Consider the following 14,667-nt stretch of genomic DNA (forward strand, 5'->3'; position numbering starts at 1 on the left):
TCGCTGTGAGTTCCAGGCCAACCTATTATTTTATTGGTTTGTTATAGCCTTTGTTTTACTTTTCCCTTTTCTTATTCGTTCTTCTTACTTTCATGCTTTGTTTTAGGCTTACTGTTCTTGTCCATAGGTCTATTATTATTGTTGTTGTTACTGTTCTGTATCCCCTGGGTTCTCTTGGTCTGGACCTGGCTAATTAGGCTAAAGTGACTGACAGTGAGCTCTAGAAAACCACCGGTTTCTGCCTCACTAGAACTTGGATTACAGTCACATGGCACTGTGCACAGCAGTTTTAGGTAGGTTCTGATAGTCAAACTCATGTCCTCAAGCTTGCACAGCAAGCACTTTGTAACTGAGGTATATTCCCAGCACAGGTTTTTATAAAGGTTATATTTTATCATTTGTTTAGGAAAAAAAATTAATTTCCTATATTATTTCTTTTTAAACGATATGTTATTTAGAAATAAAATAATGACTTTCCATATATATTTTCATACTGCTTCTATTTTAATCTTACAACAGGAAAATTATATAATATGAATATCAAATAATCTTAAATTTACTTATTTAAAACTTGTTTTATAGCACCAAAGCTCCATAGTGGTGAATTTTCCAGGTTCCATCACATTAAACGACTGTATATTCTACAGTTGTGAGCTGTAGTTGCTCTATGAATGACAGTTCAGTTCAATTGCTTAAGAATGTTCAAATCTCTTCTTTTTTAAAAAAATATTTATTTTCATGCATGTACATGCATACACACATCATCAGGGTCTCTTGCCACTGTAATCACCACTTATTTGCAGCACTTTTTTTTTTTTTTTTTTTTGAGAGAGACAGACACAGAGAGAGAAAGACAGATAGAGGAGAGAGAGAGAATGGGCGCACCAGGGCTTCCAGCCTCTGCAAACGAACTCAAGACGTGTGCGTCCCCTTGTGCATCTGGCTAATGTGGGACCTGGAGAACCGAGCCTCAAACCGGGGTCCTTAGGCTTCACAGGCAAGAGCTTAACCGCTAAGCCATCTCTCCAGCCCTCTTCTTTTTGATTTATGTATGTGCCCTTGACTTATTAAGTATTCAGAGAAATTTGTTAGATATCCAACTATAATGGTTATTTATATTTTCCACTTGTTTTATCAACCTCTGCTATACCTATCCTGAAGCTCTGTTTTGAGATATAAATCACAATGTATTTCTTGCCTTCTTGTTGCTGGAACAAATCAGTTTAAGGAAAGAAAGGTTTACTTGTAGGCTCACATTTCCCAGATGCAGTCCCTCATGGTGGAAAAATCATGGTGGCAGGAGATTGAAGCAGAAATTAGCACATTATGCCCACAGTAAGGAAGCAGAGAGCAATGAATTATATTCTCAACCAGCTCTCTCCTTTTTAATACAGTCCAGGACCTGTGCCCTTGGAATAATGGTACCCACTGTTAAGTTGGGTCTTCCAACTCAATTAACCTAATGTGGATAATCCCTCACAGGCTGCTCAGAAGATAATATAATCTCGATAAGCCTTCATAGGCATGCTCAGAGACTAACTTAATCTAGATAATCCTACACAGGCATGTTCAGAAACTAACCTAATCTAGATAATCCTTCAAAGGCATATCCAGATGCTAACCTAATAAAAATAATCTCTCACAGGCATGCTCAGAGGATACCCTTATCTAGATAATTCCTCACAGACTTGTCCAGAGACTAACCTAGTCTAGATAATTCCTCACAGGCATGCTCAGAGGCTAACCTCATTTAGATAATCCCACACAGATATGCTCTTAGACTCCTTTCCTAGGTCCTTTCTTGTTGACAGTCAATATAAACCCAAAGACATATTCAGTGCTTTATCTTCTTGATGAACTGACTGATACTTTATCTGTACAAAGTATCTGTGTTTGTGTTTGTACCTGTTAATATTCTTGGGGTTTAGTTTTTTGCCTGATGATAATATAAAGACCTCAGTTGCCTTATTTATTAATGTAGTTATAATTCTAGAAATTTCATTTGTTTAAGTTTTTAGAATTTCTATATCTCTTGAAATACTCTTCTCTTTTTGGAACTACAGGAGATTGAACCCAGGGACAGAACTTAACACACCAAATAAGTGTTCTACTCCTGAGTGTTTTGTTTTGTTGATTTTTGGATTTTTTTTTTTTGTTTGCTTGTTTGATTTTAATTTTTGAGACATGGTCTTGCCATGTTGTGTTAGTAAGCTTTAAATTTGGAATCCTCCTTCTTCAGCCTCCCAAATAGCTGGGATTACAGGTCAACACTACTAGAACTGACTGAAATATACCATTTTTTCATGTACCATTTTTCAACTTATTGTAAAATCTTTATCATGTTTATAGCAATTTGGAAATTCTTTATCTGAGAATTGCAGCAAATGTTTTCTCAGTTAACAAGTTGATACTCGTAGTATTTTCACTAGATTGTAGATTTCATGTTCCTCCTCTTTGGTGTTTTGTAATTGTTTTATTTTCATTGTGTGTTAGACATGTAAAAACTGTGGAAAGCTGCATTTTAATTGTGTATTGTTTCAGAAAGCTCAAGCCATTTTCTTTGAAAGTTAACTTTGTAGAATCAGTCCAGCATTGATTTGAGCTTCAGGGTTAACTTTAATTTTAATTGAATTAAGTAACCTTAATTCCTTAATACCTAATCAACTTCCAACTTTATGTTTTAGAGCTGTCTCCATATCTTCTCAATATTTGAGCGAAGGGAAATTTGCACTGATTCCTTTTCTTTTGATTCATCATTTATGATAATTCTGTCAAAGCTCTAAGATCAAAAAACTGTAATAATATATTGATCTGAAAATTTCTCCATTTGAAGCCATCCTCCACTGTTACTTGTTGACAAGATTCCAAAGTGAGGCTGGAAGGTGAAGAGAAGGCATTGCTTTGCCTGTGGGTGTCCTTCCAGTTTGTCCCTTGACCTCATATTGACACCAAAAGCCCAGAATATTTCTGTACATCTCTTCATTTACTCCACCATGGCAGGCCAAGGGAAAGATCAGTGGATGCAGAAAGCTAAGCTCCAGGTAAGGACACAGTCAGTTTTTTGCTTACTCATAGTGTGTTTTCTATGTGTTTCAAGTCATTAGTAGGGAAAACTCAGGGGCCTGCAAGTTATGCTGTTGTATTGGGCTTCCTGCTAAGAAGAACCCTGCACTTAAGTGCTCTGATAAATTCTGAATGAATCATAGAAATTGGTCATGGTTATTAACATCTACTGATTTTCATTAGCCCCATAGAAACAATGATTTTCATTTTGTTGAAATTCTTACCATTTACATGGAACATTGTTTTACAAAAAAGCTGAAGTCTGTTTCACTTATTAAGTTTGACTCTTTTTAATATTATTCCAAGTAAAATTGGAATTTTATATTGAAATTAGCTAAGTTTCCAATGTAAGCTTCACTGCTTTTAATTTTTTTTAATCTTAAACAATTTTTTTAATTCACTCGTCTAATTCTTTTGATGAAAATGTGGTATTTCCTGTTTGTAATTGAGGTAGTTTGTCAGCCATTAAAATTAAAAATTCAACTTTTAAATTGTTTTCATTATTCCTTTTGTGTTCTGTGCATTAATAAATATCTTGTAGTCTTTTTGGCCAAGCTATTGTACTCATTGTGCCTGATGATATGGCATCAGAAAATTTTTTTCTATCTTTCTCTAGTCCTATTGTGTACCACATTTCCTATGTCTCATCAATCTGATTATCCCAGTAGTTCCATGTTTCCCCTAAGTAAATAACATGTCAGTTTTATTCATCTTTAATTCTGTCTAAACACTTAGTTTCTATAATGTTTGTTATATATATATATATATATATATATATATATATATATATATAATTTATCTTACTAACAATTATGTATTATCTGTTATATATTTTATAATATTCATCATATATTTTAAACAATATTGAGAGAATATAATATTCTCTCTAACTCCATACATGAAATTGGTTTTTAAAAGCATAGCCCTGTAGGTTGGAGAGATGACTTAGTGGTTAAGGCATCTGCCTGCAAAGCCAAAGGATCCTAGTTTAATCCTGAAGGACCCACGTAAGCCAGATGCACAAGAGGACAGATGCATTTGGAATTAGTTTGCAGTGGCTGGATGTCCTGGTGTGCCCATTGTCAATCTCTCTCTCTCTCTCTCTCTCTCTGTCTCTCTACCTCTTTCTCTCTCACAAATAAATAAAACAAAATATATTTTTAAAAAAGCAAGCATAGCCCTTTGATTTTATAATCTGAAGCATTTAATATATTCATGTCAAGTAGGAGTCTTAGCAATGTGACTGCATTCTTTTTAGCCATGCCATCATAACAAACAGTGTGTTAGACTTAGAGATTCTCACTGATTCTTATTCTCCATAATATTATTTTTAAATGCTTATATATTTCTCCCATTCATGTACTTAAATACTTATGAAGTTGGAGTAGACACTGTAAAATTTATATAATTCAACTAGGATGATACCATAGTTTCTATCCTAGATATATAAATCTGCTGAAGGATACTATGTAGAAAATGGGACAAGAGCAATAAATTCTTCCTAGAAAATGTGATGTTCTCTCTTGTAGGATTTTGTTTTGTATTTAAATAAAATGTTACTGCTTAGTTGAGGTTGATACTGAACTTGTGAACCTCCTGTGTCTACCTCCGGACTGCTCTGAATATTCAAAAAGTAACCTTTAATCTGATACTTGAATTAAGAGCTAAATAGGCCCAGTATATTTGAAAGGAGAGACTTCTAAGCAGAGGGAAGACATGTGAAAAGTCTCTAAGGCAAATAACACCAAGGTTGGGCCTTAATTAAAATTAATTTGTCTAATGTTAAATACATTTTCAATGTACAATAAAATTACTATGTAATAATACTGGGATTATAACTGTCAGACTGAAACATACAACTATTTGAATTATTTTCACCATTTACTAGTGTGGCTTTTTAAAATATGTCACCAACATAAGGTTCATGTTATTTCGGGCTCTGGATTGAGTATGCATACAATAACCAAATTATCTTGGAGTTTTTGTCAGAATTTAAAATAATAACATTTATCAAGATTTATATGGTGTTGGTTTAATTCTAGAGGCAGTGATTAAAAGGGAAGACTTAAAGATTTTGGCTTACAGCCTTGGAATTTCACCATTCATCAATGTCTCTTTTCAAAGTGTAGGGTGATTTCAAAATTCATTCACAAAGTGAATAAATACATATTTTATAGTATCTACTAATGCTACAAGTTAAAATTATGCACAGAACTATATTTTAAGTAAATTATAAGTATTAAATACAATCTAAAATTATGCTAATGCCTGATTTTGCTTCATTAGCAAATCCCAGAGCCTCCAAAAACCATTGAAGAATTCTTAAAGTCTCAAAATTGGGTAAGTAGAGCATCCTATTTTATGTGCCAACAGACCTATTAAAAATATAGATACAGGGATGGAGAGATGGCTTAGCGGTTAAGCGCTTGCCTGTGAAGCCGAAGGACCCTGGTTCGAGGCTCGATTCTCCAGGATCCACCTTCGCCAGATGCACAAGGGGGCGCATGCGTCTGGAGTTTGTTTGCAGTAGCTGGAGGCCCTGGCATGCCCATTCTTTCTCTCTCTCTCTCTCTCTCCCTCCCTCTTTCTCTCTCTGTCTGTTGCTCTCAAATAAATAAATAAAATAAAATATAAAAAATATATAGATACAGAGCTGAGGAAGTCATAGGAAAATATTTTAAGAATGGACACTCAAGAAAATATGTTTCAAATGGCAAATTTTGCAAATATTTATTTTTTTCAGTAGGCTATATATTATAGCCATTTCCTCTTACTATATCTTTTCAGATTTAAAAATTCTAGCCCTATGCAAACATATTTATGTATGTATATAAAATTTTTATCTTGTGTATTTACACCTTCAAGCCAAACTAACAAATTATATACTTATTTACTTCAGTTAACCATGGACCTCAGGTCAGAATCACAGGTACATTGTATTGGATTTAATATCACCTGATTATTGAAACAAAGTAAAATATTTAAAAATGTGTGTTCATGTTGAAAGCTCCCATCTCTATTATTATATATAAAAGTATAAACTTGTGGGGTTTATGGGATTACTAAGGAGTTTCCCTTAGCTCGATACACTAATAAATATGAGGATCAGACTTGTTTGCTTTAATTGTATGTCAAGGGCTATGATAAAGATATTAGTGTAGAAGGTAGGACTTATTGATGAAGTATGCTCATATTTTGGGTAAATTATTATATAAGTAAATAATATTCATTTTCTTGTACTTAAATATGAATAGAATTCTCTATGAATGAACTTGGCAATGGAATTACAGATATATACCTATCTATCATCTGTCTATCTATCTATCTATCTATCAATCATCTGTCTATATCTATAATATTTTTTCCTGTTCTTGTATTTGTACATATGAGTGGTTTTTCCTCCAGTACTTTGGGAAAGGATTTCCTTTAGGGGCACAAGAAAATAAAAATGTGCCATTTACAAAAGCTTATTTTAATGTATCACTTACCTTCTCATTGCTGGGACAGAACACCCAACCAGAAGCAGCTTATAAGAAGACAGGATTTATTTCAGGCTTATAGTTTTGAGGGTAAGTTTTATCGTGATTAAAGCATGGCAACAAGCTCACATATTCACACATGAGCAGCAATGCAGGTGCAGCCTGCTTCATTACTTCTAAATTCAGCTCTGCTTTTATTTTCAGGAAATGGTCCAATTGTGTGGACCTCTGAGCAAGTATCCCAGTTCTGAAAAAGGCCATGCTTTCCATTCAAAAATCTCATAATCCATGCTTTCACTATCTGTACTTCCCTCTGAATTTAGGTCTTTTGAATTCTCACCCAAATGGGCCATCAAGTTCTGTTTATAGCAATGCAAGATTTCTGTAGTGCAAAGTTCCAAATACTTCAATAGTTTTCCTGAGGGCCAGGTACAAAAAGACCAGAAACCACATTGTCAGGCAATTGTGCCAATGTCCCCATTTCTTAGTATCAACTTTCTATAGCAGTTACTTTCTCGTTTCTAGGAAAACACCCTATAGGAAGCCGCTTGTGGAAGGAAAGGGTTTATTTCAGGCTTACAGTTTCAAGGGAAGGTTTTGTCGTGGTGAAGAAGGCATGTCAGCTGTTTCACATATACTAGTAGCAGGGTACATGTAGCCCAACTGGACTCAGTTAGGTCTGAATACCTAGTGTGGGCTTGACCAATAAACCTCACAGTTGCTCCTCTGATAATATACCTCTTCCAGCAAGGCTCCACTACCCAACAGCTCCACCAGCAGGAGATACAATGTGAGACTCAATCACAAACCCTTGAGAAGATAAGGGGCATCTTACATTCAAATCACCACACATGTGTGAATTAGGAGCTTTAGTTCACAATACTAATCAGATGAAGACCATAAATTTATACCAGCCTGTCACTAAAGAGGTAATAGAATGACAGTCAAATTTTATCTTCCTAGTTGTGACAGTATGAAGGTTTTTGTATACAAAGGATACATTTATTGTTGCAGTTATCTTTGTGTTGCTGGCACAAACCATCCCACCAAAAGCAGCTTGTGGGAAGAAAGGGTTTATTTTGGCTTACAAACTCAAGGGTAAACTCCATGATGGCAGGGGAAAATGTGGCATGAGAGGCTGGATGTCACCTCCTGGCCAACATCAGGTAGACAATCACAACAGGAGAATGTGTCAAACACTCATAAACCTGCTCCAGTCAGTAGACCACCTCCTGGAAGCTCAAATTCCCAAATTGCCACCAGCTGGGGACCTAACATTTAGCACACATGAGTTTAGAGAAGACACCTTATTCAAACCATCATATTGATACACACACACATACATACATACATATATAGTGCAGATGTGTGCTTCCATTGCACATAAGGTGGAGGTAACAGGAGGACATGGGGTGTTCTTTATCACACTTCCACCTTATTTCCTCTTCCTCTTTAATTTAATGAGATAGGGCCTCTCACTAAACTTGGAACTCACCATTTTTCAGTTAGACTAGCTTACCAGTGAGTCTCAGTGATCCTCCTGTCTCTTCCTTTTTCAAACTTGGATTACAGCCATGTATATCCATGCTTGGAATATTTTTTAAACTTTCTGTTTTGTTTTGTTTTGTTTTGTTTTTCAAGGTAGTGTTTTGCTCTAGCCCAGGCTGACCTGGAATTCACTATGCAGTCTCAGGTTGGCCTCGAACTCATGGTAATCCTCCTACCTCTGCCTCCCAAGTGCTGGGATTAAAGGCATGAGCCACTACACCTGGTTCCATGCTTGGATTTTTTTTTTTTTTTTTTTTTTGGTGGTGCACATTTTTTTTTAAATTAGCTTTCTATTCAGCAAATACAGGCAGTTTGGTACCCTTATTAGGCTCATCTGTGACCTACCCCCTCCCCATTGGCCCCTCCTTGTTGAGTCATGCATTGTGGAGTTAGCTCACAGTTATTGGTATGATAAATGTCTCTGCATATCATGACCCAACATTTGGCTCTGACATTCTTTCTTCCCCCTCTTCTGCAAAATTTCCCTGAGCCATGTTGGGTTCATTTTTGGTCTGCTTCAGTGATAAGGTGTTGGGGGCCTCTGGGTCTCTGGATCTCTGGTTTTGTAGGAGTTGATTTTTCTCTGTGTTGGTCTCCTTCCCCTTTGTGCTGGTATCCGGTTCATCAGGATAACAGCACCCTTGCTTGTTTCACCAATTTTCCTTAGTTTCAGCCAGGGCCCTTTTGAGGTATGATGGGGTGGCTCTCTCCTTGAGATCTGCATCAATCCGAAAAGGAGAAACAGATTCTCTAACGGAGAGTAAGTTAGCACCAGATAAATGAGATAACCCTTACTTTTTTCATAGAGAATTTAATAGGTGTAGGCCCTCTTGTAGCCCATGATTGATGGCAGCTTGATATTGGAGAGCGGGCTTATGTTTGGATGTGGTTCTGACTTTCCCAGCTCCAGCTATAGGTTCCGTACCACTGAGGGGATCAGTTAGCCAAATCAAGAGCAGTTGGTTCCCCACCATGGTTGTGTGCCACTATTGCACTTGTGTGGGCATCACAACAGGTTATTTGCTGCTAAGTAGGTTAGACCATGAGTTGCTTGGACAAATATTAGTCATTTCCCCCAGTCGCCCATGTAGCACCACCTTCTGGCACTAAATACGCTGACTGTCTAGGGACTGACTCTCTCCTGGCTTCTAGCCATACCGTTCCATTTTACATGTCCATGCTCGGATTTTTTACGTGAGTGCTGGAATTCAAACTCAGGTCTTCAAGCTTACCACTGAGCTGTCTTACACACACACACATTATTATTTTGGCATGTTATGTGTCTATAGAGTATGTGTGGTATGGTGTATAATGTGATGTGGTTGGAGAGTATGCCCATTTGTATGAGGATGCCTGCATCATGTGCATATGTATGCAGAGGCCAAAGAAGTACATTGGATGCCCTCCTCTTTTTTGCTCATTGCCCATTGCCTTGAGACAGAGTCTCTCACTCAACCCTGAGCTGCCATTTTCACCATTCTTTGAGTCAAAGAGTACCAGTGATTCTTTCGTGTCTGTCCCCCAAAGGACTGGAGTTACAGACATGCATGGCCATGCCAAGCTGCTTACATGGGGGCTAGGGAATGGAAATCATTCAGTCTCAGGCCCTCATGCTTGTGCAGCAAGCATTCTTAACCATTCAACCAACTCCCTAGGCCCTATTTTATTTTTTTTAATAACATCCTCTTGTTCCACTATTGTTATAACATTGCCAACTTTTATTTGTCCTATATATCCATACATTTATTTTCTTTGAGCTCAGTTAGTTAGAGCATGGTGTTACTAATTATTTTTATTCACTATACTACTTTCCAGGGATATATTATGGCTACTAATGATAAAGCAATAAATAAAACAGATTTAGAATGCCTATTCCTTTGTATGATTTTTATCACAATTTTCCTTCTGCCAGATTTTGCTATACTAACATTTCAAAAAAATCATGTCAGTGCTTCAAATAATGGAGAAGTTCATTCCAATTCCTTCATTATAAAATCACATTTGATATTTTTAAGTTTGACTTATTTATTTGCAAGCACAGAGAGATAGAAGAGAGCCAAACAGAGAGAATGGGCATGGCAAGGCCTTCAGCCACTGCCAATGGACTGCAGACACATATGCCACTTTGTATATCTGGATCCACATGGGTACTGGGGAATCAAACATGAGTCATTGGGCTCTGCAGACACATACCTTAACCACTGAGCAATCTCTCCAGCACCTCTTTTTGTCATTTAAAAAATTTCTATTTACTCATTTGTTAACAGAGAGCAGGAGAGAGAGTGAGTCATTCTAGTGCCTCTTGCCATTACAAACTAAATTTAGATGGATATGCTACTTTGTGCATCTAGTTTTATGTGCATCTTAGGGAATTGAACCAGTGATAGTAGACTTTGTAAGCAAGTACCTTTAATTTATGAGCCATCACTCCAGCCCCACCTCTTCTGCTTTAGACACATTATTTCATGTCCATCAACATAATTCTTATTTACAAGCCTATATTATTTTTATTTATTTGAGAGAGGGAAAGAGGGAGAGAGAGAGAGAGAGAGAGAGAGAGAGAGAGAATGGGTGTGCCAGGGCTTCCAGCCACTCCAGACACATGCCCCCCCTTGTGCATCTGGCTAACATGGGTCCTGGGGAATCAAGCCTTGAACCAGGGTCCTTAGGCTTCACAGGCAAGCACTTAACTGCTAAGCCATCTTTCCATCCCAAGCCTATACTTTTATAACCCAGACCTAAGGGATATTTAGGACCCTAAAGATGAGGATCAACGATACGTTATGATAGAAATAATTATTTTGTAAAAATTTCTTCTATTTATTTGCATATGTTTGTGTATGGATATTCCAGGGTCACTTGCCACTGCAAACAGAATGTCAGATACCTGTGCCACTTTTTGTGTCCAGGTTTACATGGGTGCTTAAAGAACTGAACCTTGGCTGACAGTCTGTAAGCAAGCACCTTTGAGCCATACCCAAGCCCACAATTCCTTTTGAAGTAAAGAAGGGTTGTGGCATATGCATCTGGATATTGTTTACAGTTGCAAGAGGCCCTGGCATGTCTTTTTATTCTCATGCTCTCTTATTCTTTCAAGTATATAAATAAATAAATATTAAAGTAAGGAAGAGTGAATTACTTTTTCTTCTAACTCTGGTCATGTTTCTGGTTTGTTTTTTTTTTTTGCAAACTTCCATAATTTTAGACAATAAACCATGGTAATTCCTCCCCCCCCCACTTTCCCCTTTGCAACTCCACTCTCCACTCCATTCCCTCTCTTAATCAGGTTTTCTTTTCGTGTGATGTCATCATCTTTTCCTCCTATTATGATGGTTTTGTGTAGGTAGTGTCAGGCAAAGTGAGGTAATGGATATCCAGGCCATTTGTGTCTGGAAGAGTGCATTGTAAGGAGTCCTACCCTTCCTTTGGCTCTTGCATTCTTTTGGCCACCTTTTCCACAATGGACCCTGAGTCATGGAAGGTGTGCTTGAGATATTCCAGTGCTGAGCACTCTTCTGTCACTTCTTCCCAGCACTTTGGTGCCTTCTAAATCATCTCAATGTCACTTCCATCTGAAAAGAGAAGCTTCTCTAACCAAGAGTAAGAATAGCAATATATGGCTATGTACATTACGAGAACTGCTTATTGGGCAGTTTGGTGATCATAGTATATACATTTAGCCAGACACCAGCAGATATTACACCCCTAAGGCTCATGACTTCTCCTGTCATAGGCTTTCAGTATTAGGCATGTATTCTCTCCCATGAAGTAGGTCTCCAGTTCAATTAGAGAGCAAATGATTTCCCCTATATTAAACATGCCACTATTGTACCCATTGTCTCATTTTGCCTGGCTGGCCAAATTTAAAGCTTTCAGTGTCCACTGTTATTTATCTCCACTGGTGACTTCTCTCTCTCCCCTGGAACTGCATGTAGCTTTTCCCAGATTTCTATCAGTTGGTCTACATGGAGGAGGTTTTCAGCTCAGCTCCAGCAGGATTTCTCAGTGACCTTGCAGCCCAAGTATGGGAATCTTCAAAAATAGGGTCTTACCATCTGTTCCTGATGGGAAACAAAGAGCCTTGGTAATGGCCTGTAGTGATTTGGGGGCATTAGGGACCTCCTTGGCCAATAACTCACTGGAAAGTATCCCATTCCTCGCACTGAAAATTTTCTAGTAACAATCTATGGCTTTTGGGTGTGCCATTGTCCAAAAAAGTAGGTTTCCATATGACTTATTCATACCTCTAAGATTTTGATTAGTCCCCCCACCTTTCCTTTATTCAATCTCTTTGCCTGACCTCACTTTCTACCCCCAGAAATATGTTCTTCTACTTACATATATATATATAATGCCATCCTCTTAAGTCCCCCCACTTCCCTTTATCTTGCCTTTATATCCTCTTTCTATCTTACTGGCCTCTGCTACTGAGATTTATTCCAACTCACATACAAGTCCAAACAATTGTAGCAAGGATCCACATATAAGTGAGAACATGAAATGTGTGACTTTCTGGGCCTGGGTTACCTTACTAAGTATAATCCTTTCCAGATCCATCCATTTCCCTGAAAATTTCATTATTTCATTTTTCTTTGCTGCTGAATAGAACTCCGTTGTATAAAGATACTACATCCTCATTATCCACTCATCAGTTGAAGGACATCTAGGATGGTTCCATCCTAGCTAGCTATTGTGAATAGATCAGCAGTAAACATAGTTGAGCATATCTGTAAGGTAGTGAGACCAGTCCTTAGGATATATGCCTAGGAGTGGTATAGCTGGTTCATATAGTAAATCTATTTTTAGCTGTCTAAGAACCTCCACACTGATTTCCACAATGGCTGTACCAGATTGGATTCCCACCAACAATGTACAAAGGTTCCTCTTTACTCACATCCTCAATATCGTTTATTGTCATTTGTTTTCTTGATGGTAGTCATTCTGACAGGAGTGAGATTGAATCTCAAACAAGTTTTAATTTGCATTTCCCTGATGATTAAGGAAGTACAACTTTTTTTTATTTCTTTTTCTTTTAATTATTTATTGACAATTTCTATACTTACAAACAATAAACCATGACATTTCCCTTCCCTTCCCCATTTCTCCCTTCATAACTCCTGTCGCCATCATATCTGCTCCCTTTCTCCATTAGTCTTTCTTTTATTTTGATGTCATTGTCTTTTTCTCCTATTTTGAGGGTCTGGTTAAGGTAAGAACTTTTTGTAGATGTTTATATGCCATCTATATTTTTTTCTTTTGAGAAATATTTAGTTCAATGATGCATTTTTTTCTTCTGAGGTAGGGCCTCACTCTAGCTCAGGCTGACCTGGAATTCACTATGGAGTCTCAGGGTGGCCTCAAACTCACAGCGATCCTCCTACCTCTGCCTCCCGAGTGCTGGAATTAAAGGCGTGCGCCACCATGCCCAGCTAAGATATGTTCCTTCTATTCCCAGTTTCTCGAGGACTTTTATCATGAAGAGATGTTGGATTTTGTCAAATGCTATTTCTGCGTCTAATGAGATGATCTGTCCTTCAGTCTGTTTATATAGGGTATTATATTTACTCATTTGTGTAAATTGAATCATCCCTACGTTTCTGGGATAAAGCCTACTTGGTCAGGGTGAATGATCTTTCTGATATATTCTTATATTCTATTTGACAATATTAGGCTGAGAATTTTTGCATCTATGTTTAAGAGGAAGATTGGTCTGTAATTTTCTTTCTTTTTTCTTTTTTGGTTCTATCTTTGTCTGATTTTGGTGTCAGAGTGATTCTGGCTTTGTAGATGAAGTTTGGTTGAATTCCTTCCTTTTCTATCTTATGGAAAAATTTGAGAGTCATTGGTATTAGTTCTTCCATGAATGACTGGTAAAATTCACCAGGGAATCTATCTGGGTCTAGATTGTATTTAGTTGGGAGATTTTTGATAACTTCTTGAATCTACATGCTTGCTATAGGTTTATTTAAGTGGTTAATATCATCTTGATTTAATTTTGGTAGGTTATATTCATCAGAGTAATCTTCCATTTCTTTCAGATTTTCAAACTTACTGGAGTATATGTTCTGAAAGTATGTTCCTATGATTTTCTGAATTTCTTTGATATCTGCTGTAATGGTGCCTTTTCATCTCTAATTTTATTTATTTGTGTCTCTTCTCTCTTTCTTTTGGTCAGATTTGTTAAGGGTTTATCAATCTTGTTTATTCTTTCTAAGAAACAACTCATTTCATTGATACTTTGTATTATGGTTTTGGTTTCCATTTCATTAGTTTATGCTCTAATCTTTTTTCTTCCTGTCTTTTGATTTTTGGTTTGCCGTCTTCTTTTTCGAAGGCCTTAAGGTGAATCATTAAGTTTACTTGCAACCTTTCTAATTTCTTAATACAGGCAATTAAAGTTGTAAATTTCCCTCTTAGTACTGCCTTCATTTTCTCCCAAAGATTTTGGTATGAGGGTTCTCATCACTAGATTTTATGAATTTTTTTTTTAATTTTATCTATTTATTTATTTGAGAGCAACAGACACAGAGAGAAAGACAGGTAGAGGGAGAGAGAGAGAATGGGCGCACCGGGGCTT

Source organism: Jaculus jaculus, chromosome 8 (assembly GCF_020740685.1).
Source record: "Jaculus jaculus isolate mJacJac1 chromosome 8, mJacJac1.mat.Y.cur, whole genome shotgun sequence".
In the NCBI taxonomy this organism is placed as follows: domain Eukaryota; kingdom Metazoa; phylum Chordata; class Mammalia; order Rodentia; family Dipodidae; genus Jaculus; species Jaculus jaculus.